This window comes from Triticum urartu, chromosome 1 (assembly GCF_003073215.2).
Source record: "Triticum urartu cultivar G1812 chromosome 1, Tu2.1, whole genome shotgun sequence".
In the NCBI taxonomy this organism is placed as follows: Eukaryota; Viridiplantae; Streptophyta; class Magnoliopsida; order Poales; family Poaceae; genus Triticum; species Triticum urartu.
The window spans coordinates 141043913-141051079 of record NC_053022.1 but is presented as its reverse complement, the minus strand read 5'-3'; the positions used below and the strand labels follow the sequence as shown (position 1 = coordinate 141051079).

General features: G+C 44.3%; 1 long non-coding RNA gene across 1 annotated transcript; it reads left to right on the top strand.

Annotated features, from left to right (window-relative positions):
* Positions 1-3664: 3664 nt before the first annotated feature.
* LOC125519516 lies at positions 3665-4834 on the top strand. Its single transcript, XR_007288263.1, has 2 exons — positions 3665-4232; positions 4312-4834. It is a non-coding gene; the product is annotated as an uncharacterized LOC125519516 (long non-coding RNA).
* The last annotated feature ends 2333 nt before the right edge of the window (positions 4835-7167 follow it).

The window sequence follows — 7167 nt, the reverse complement described above, 5'->3', positions numbered from 1 at the left end:
CAGCACATTAGCTTCAGATTCCACATTGGCTTCAGACGCCATATTATCTTCAGGTGCCACATTGTTGTTAGGCTCCACATGGTCTTCAGCCATGACAGTGTCATTGGCTTTAGCTTCAGTGTTTGTGGCTGCCTCGGTAGTTTCAACCTCCGTCTGTTTAATGACACGAGGGTCTGGCAAAAACTCATTCTCCCTGAGAATGACTGGTTCAGTAGGAGGGGGTGTAGTAACTCTTTCTTCTTCTCTTGTTTCTTGATTTTCATCGGCTGATGCAGTCAGAATGTCTTTAGTAGTTTTTGCTTTAGACTCGGAGACATTCATAGTTGGGGTGGCTTCAGGAAACACTTGGCATGCTACCGAGTTGTGTTGCACTTCCCCTTCTGGAATGCTCGACATGGTGACCTATGGCGTGGGGCCTTTGCGAAGCCTGCGGAAAGCAGGCGACGCCTATGGAGATGGAGTGGTCTGTACCATGTAGATATCATCTTCAAGCACCGGAGCGGTGACTTGAGGTGTTGGAGTTCTGGGTGTGTCTTCTTGAGGGTGATCTGCCCATGAATCATCCTGAGCAATTGGCGTCAAAGGACGACCAATGCTGATGAGTTCGCTGTTCGTAAGAACAGGCGATGATACCAGTTGATGCTCGAGTTGAGGAAGGACTTCATCATCTTCAACATTGTCTTTACGACCAATGTCTTCAGCTATGATGGGATCAATAGCCGGAACTTCTTCATCTTCAGGAGCCTCTGTGAAAGCAGGCTCGTTGATCACAAGTTGACGCTCTTGGTTGGTGGAGGCCGGATGGGCAACAGAAATGGGCTCAACCACAAGGGGCTCAGAGGCCGCAACACGCTCTTTCTTCGAAGACTTCTTCAATTTCTTCTTTGATGGTGCATCATCAGATGCATTCTTGTGCTTGCGCTTCCTGGCATCAGCTTCAGCTGCCCTGGTTTTCTTCAGTTCTGAAGCTGCTGAGGGGACCTTAGGCTTCGAGCATGTCATGCTGGCAGGGAAGACAATACGAGGTTCTTCCTGCCTTAGTGCTTCAGTTCGAACCGCAGCAGGTTTCTTCTTTTGTTTGGCAGCCATCTTGGGGTCAATGCCAGGATGCCCAAGAGCCTTGCGTTTCTCAGCCTCATTGTATGCTTGAACACATTTCTCTGTGAAGTATTTCATCTGCTCTCTTGAGCCTTTAGCTTCTTCACGTTTCTTGTGAAATTGTTCCTTGAGCTCATGCAACATCTTCTTGAAGTTTTGAACATCAGCCACGCTGAGCTTTGCCATGTTCTTCTTGAGCTTTGCCATGTTCTTCTTGAACTACGCCTTCACATAATCAATCTTGTTTTTCAACTCGACGATTTTCTGAGCCAGGGCCACTTCATTTGCAATGGCTCCATGGAAGGTGACACTAATGTCCACAGAAAGCTGAAGATCATCAATGCTGACGCTCGGGTTGTCAAACCATTCATCAATGAAGTTGTTTAGTATATCCACATCAAAGAGGGGCAGATCGTTGAAGATCTCCGCCTCTTGCTCTTGATCAGCATCTCAAGGGCTTCATCACCAAAGTCTTCGTCACTTAACAGATCAATGGTGTTTTCCTCGTTCCTGAGAATGACGGCGGGAGTTAGTTCATGCCTAGAAATCTTCATGGGTTTCTTGTTGGGCTTCTCCGTCTTCTTGGAGACACGAGAAAGATCTTCAAATTGCACACTGGGTTTAGGAGGTGCAATTGCCAATGGTTTCATACGCGAAGCTTTTGGTGGGACAGAGGGCTTCATAGCCTTTGTTTTCTTCTTCTTCTTCTTCTTCTGTGGCTTTGGTGGAGCTGGCGCTTTGTCAGAATCTGCGTCATCAGCTGAGTGCTCCACGGTGGCCCCCTGTACAACTATGTGAGTGAGAAGGCCTTCGAGGTTGTAGAAGGGGCCGATGACATTTAGATTAGCATCATGGGTGCGATCAGCCCTTGGAGCAGATGGACTAGGATTGAAGTCGAGTCCCAGGTCCTTCTTGTTCTTGACAGCAGACTCCTTGGCAAATTGATAATTGCGTTTGAAGAGATTGTCGTCGCGACACCATAATAGTGATGATGGGTCGGCATTCTCTGGCTATGGCCCTCGGAACATGCAAGGGTAGAAGTCTTGAGCAATGGCTTCAGACTTGGACTTGGGCTGCAGATATCTGTATAGAATATCTCCCCAGGAGCCCTTGATGGCATTTTTTTCAGCGTATTCAGCAATCACAAATCTGTATTTGTACCATTCCTCAGCCTAATATCTTCGAATTCATTGGATTCGGGTCTTGCGCTCGCCGTAGGTTTCCTTTGGGTCTGTCTTGTATATTTCAAACAGACCAGGAGGTAAATCCTTAGTTGTATCCCCAAGGCATTGCCTACCACCCTTCCTGACAGATTTTTCAGTTGCCATGAGATTCAGACTGAAGGGCTTCAGAACTGTGAATGGCTTCCTTTTGCTGGTCAGACAGGAACTGGCTTCAGGAGAGTTGATGTGACGTTGCAAAAACTCTGCAAATGAATGCAGATTATGAGAACCAAGGGATTCTCCCACGGACATGTACCTGTGACAGCATTAAGGTGCGAGGGAAGGGGAAGAGGTCATATGCATTCTCAGAAGATTTTGAAGATAAATCAGTTTGAAGACATTGACCTCACAGTGCGAAGACATTCACTTATTTGAAGAGAGTCGGTTCTAGATTTGTACGAATCCATGAATAAGTACAAGTGAGAAATCTAACTATTTATGAAGCATAAGTGAATATACTTGGCATGATATGAGATGCAGACAAGGGCAAATCTAGATTTGGAAGTTGAGAAACCACTTTCGGTTGAAGTGGATGGATTTGACAGATCAAAAAGGCAGTAAAAAGGTAGGTTTTATTTACCGCTTACGAACTGCTAAACGAGGTCGAATATAGAGAGGCCGAGCAGTTCAATCTTCCGTGCCCTAACTTGGCGGCGGAAGACACCTACGGCGGCGGCGGAGAAGACGAGGTCCATCGCCGGCGTGAGGACGGCGTCAAAGAAGTCGCGACAGCTAAGCGCTTCGTCTCCGACGTCGACGCGGGCTAGTGGAGGCGCTAGGGTTTGTGTGAGGTGACGAGGTGGAAGAAGAGATAATGACCGTGGTGAGTTGTGTATTATAACGAAAGGGACAACACAGTGTAATTACGCAGGTGCCCCTGGCGGTTCACATCTGAAGGACACATGGCTTGCATGCAACTCATTGGGAGTTGATCCATGTTCCCACGCATGCTTGGATTGTCAGGTGGTCGTTCCGGCTTCTCCAGTATTCAGGCAAATAGAATGTGGCATTTAAAATAGTTTTAAACTCTTGTCACTTTGTCTTCTGCTGACAAGGATTTAGAGAAGACAATCGACGGGTTTCAATAGAATGCATATGATTTGGATAAATATAATTTGAGATAGAAGCATAGAAGGAGTTAGGGTCCGATCACATTCACTTAGATCAAGAAGGATTCAAACATAAAGACATAGCTATAAGTGAATTTGAGATATATAAAGTGACACTATTCTAATCCTGGGATTAGAATAGTTATTTGGATCACAATGCCCTGTATAGGCGCAATGAGGATCCTCCCCAACTCCCGAATCGGTGGAAAGAAAGAAAAAAAAGCCACCCACCCACCCACCCACGATCGCTCCCCTTCCTAATTTGCCGACTCCCTCTCCTCCCGTGGACCGCGCCGGTTCCCCTCCACCTTCTTCCAGCGCACAGTCGGCCCCCTCCGTCTACTTCCACTGCCCCGCCGCCAACCGGCGCCGCCGCCCCTGATCTGCCCCCAAACGGGGACGCTGCCCCCGCCCTTCCCCCAACCGGCGCCGCCGCCCCCACTCTGCCCCCAACCGTGCTTGTCGCCGTCAGCTGCCTGCATCCCCGCCGTCGGAGGATACCACACGCCTCCGCCGGGCCCTGCTACCTCCACCTCCTCCCAGTGGTGCCCCTCCATGGACGGAGCACCTGGATCTGGTGACGCCAAGGACCACCGGAGCTCGCGCCTTGCTCCTGCCGCCTTGTCCGCCACATCCACTGGCACCCACCGGCCACGCATGGTGTCCGCCGCCTCCTCCAGTAGCGCAATATGCCAGTCGCAGCAAACCGTCCCCTCGTCCTCCTTGATGCGAAGGGAAGATCCCCAACTCCGGTGAGCCCAGAACATGACTTTCCCCATTGCGCGGGTCTGAACTGCAACAAGTACGTTTCTCTATCGTCTTCCTCTGGATCTGAACCTCCCACTATCTAGTAGCTTATTTAGTTTTTGATTTTTTTTCAGATGCAATGCTAATGTTCATCCTCTCTCTTTTCACTCTCTTTATGAGGCAACACGCATGTGAAGGCAGTTGGGCGGAAAATATGGTTACTGATTTCGAATTTTGAATGGTGTTTCAACTGTCATCAAATCATTTAAGTTTGTTTGAATAAACTATTGCAGTTCTTACTTGTACAAGCAGACATTTGTATGAAAAATATTCATTTGGTGAAAATGCTTATGTTAGATGAACAAAAACAGATCGTTGGATATGTGTTGCCGCCTCCTTCCTAGATCCTTGATGCCGCCCCTCCCTCAATCCCTGCCGCCTTCAAGTTCTGCCGCCCGTTCGAGCTCGCCGGCGTGGAGTACACGAGTCTCCAGGCATTTAACTATTTTGGCATGTGAAAACTGATGATGTTGCTACAGCGCTAGCATAGCACCTTTCTTTTCATTTCTTTTCTTATTTTCTGTCTCCCCACTCCACACAATGTTCCTCTTTCTTTGAATCAGATTGAAGTAAAAAAAGTTTTGTTTCAGACAAAAATGCATGTGTGCGCATACTCGAACTTCACAGGATCCATGCCGCTCCTCCAAATTGATGTTGCATGCAACGAGAGGGGCAAGCCTGTAGTCTAGCACTAGGACGGGAGAAACTACTTCTACTTTTCTTCTGAAATCTCGATGCCATGCCTTGATTTCCAGAGGTAGTTTTTGGTTTGTACCAACCATTTAAGATGGTATATCATCTCAATGTGGTATGCATGCAGGCCAGCGCTCTCGAGTGGCACCGCGGAGCCGTTTGCCTGGTGGGTCGAGCAGGTCCTCAAGGGACAGCTCGAGGTCCCCGGCCACATGTTCTACAATCAGTTTCTTTGATTTTGTAAACTGATTCCATTCTTCTGATTTCTTGAAGTAGTTCAATGTATATTACACAAGAAGAAAAAACTAACACTAGTTGCAGAGGTTGTGCTTTGTGATTGTCGTAGGCTTACAGCCGAGACAACGGCCTCCACATTTCCAAATAATCCCACATTTCCTACCAACCCCGCCCAATCTCGGTGTCGGCGTCCACCCCACCAACACCACCTGAGTCGGCCACCCCGCGTCCGCCTGCACACGCCAGTGCGCCACCAGTAGCGACCTGCCTGACACCCCCGGCCTCCTACACACTACTGTTGCTCCTTGTACTGTTTTGATGAAGTTAGGTGATGTAGCTGGCTTTGGATGTAGCAATGCATCTATAGATATTGTGATGATGCTACTATGTTTAATAGGGCATCTGCTTTGATCTGAAAAATGAATTTGTATGAGTTCCAATAAAATAGAATGTGTGGCAGGTCGGATACAAAAAAAAGTTGAAGTTGAAAGATAATAGACTTGATAAAAATAAGGAAAACTCTATAACAAATAAGTATTTGAACATGAGTTATGTTGCATGTGCCGAATTAGATCAAAGAATAAGAAGATAACACCGAAAGCGTGTGTGTGTGTGTGTGATGTAGATAGAGTACTAGTCGGTGGGCATGTACTCAAAGTTCACTTGTATCTGCAAGTGCAAAAAGGTGTTTTTGGTCCATTGGTTTTAGTTTTCAGAGTTGGTTTCTTCCAATTTTATCTCCAAAATGCATCAATGCCATGGAGTATTTATTCTTCTTGTGTTTTTGCATCATTTAACAAGGCCATGGAGAAAAAAAAGAAATCAAAGTTCAACTTCAAATAATAGCCAAGTAGGATATTTATAAAATTTGGATTGTTCCTGTTTTAAGAAACTAAAACTATGAAGTTCAAAATTAAAAGCTAGCAAAGTTCGATGTTTATAAAAACACTAGGGAGAATTAGAGAAAAGAAAAACAAGTAAGAACACATGGAGAAAAAGTTTCATCAGTACATGGACAAAATGTTCAAAAATTTAGAGTATCATTAGAATATGTTATTTTGTCGATTTGTTTTGACATCAAATCCCGAGGGAATTCACGTCCAATTTTTTGAAATAAAACTATTAAGTTCAAATTGAAAAAATGGATTAGCTAAATGTTTACAAAAAATGATCATTTCAAAAATTATAAAAAATCGGATCACCCCATTTCTAGAAAAAGCCTAGAGGTTCAAATTTAAAAGACGAAGAAGTTAAATGTTTATTACAAACCAAAAGAATGTCAAAAAACAAAGCATCCCAAACAATTTTATATAAAAAAGGGATTTGTCCTTTAAAAAAGACCCTAGAAGTTCAAATTTGAATATACGAGACGACTCGATGTTTACTAAAGAACTAGGATTATTTTGGTTAGTAAAAGAAATAAAATCAAGATGTCCAAATTAAGAAAAAGGAGCAGTTCGATATTTGTATAAAATTCAGATTTTTCTCTTTATTAAAGAATGGAGAAAATTCGTTGCCAAGAAGTCCAACACGCAAAGAAGTTCAAATAAAAAAGTTAGAGTATTTCTAAAGTGAAACAGAGAGAAGTTCAAATTGATAACGGGCGAAAGTTCACGTACAACATGGTGTGTGTTTCGTATGAGAAAATATGAGTAAAAAGGCGAAGTCCAAAAATTTTATTGCTAGAAGTTCAAGTGCACAGACCGGGAAAATTCAAAAAGTTCCTCTTGTTCAACAAGTTTCCACAACGGAAGCTCAAATTAAAATAACAAAAAAAGGTTGAGAAAATTTAATTAGTAAATGGATTTCCCCATTTCTAAAAGAAACCTAGAGGTTCAATTAAAGTAATGGAGCGGTTCAATGTTTATTGAAAACTCGGGTTCTAATCGCTAATAGAAAATAAAACCAACGTGAGGTTCAAATTAAAATAACATGGAAGTTTGGAGTTTATTAAAACCTAAGAATTACATGTTCGAAAAACAAAAACAAAAACCAATGGC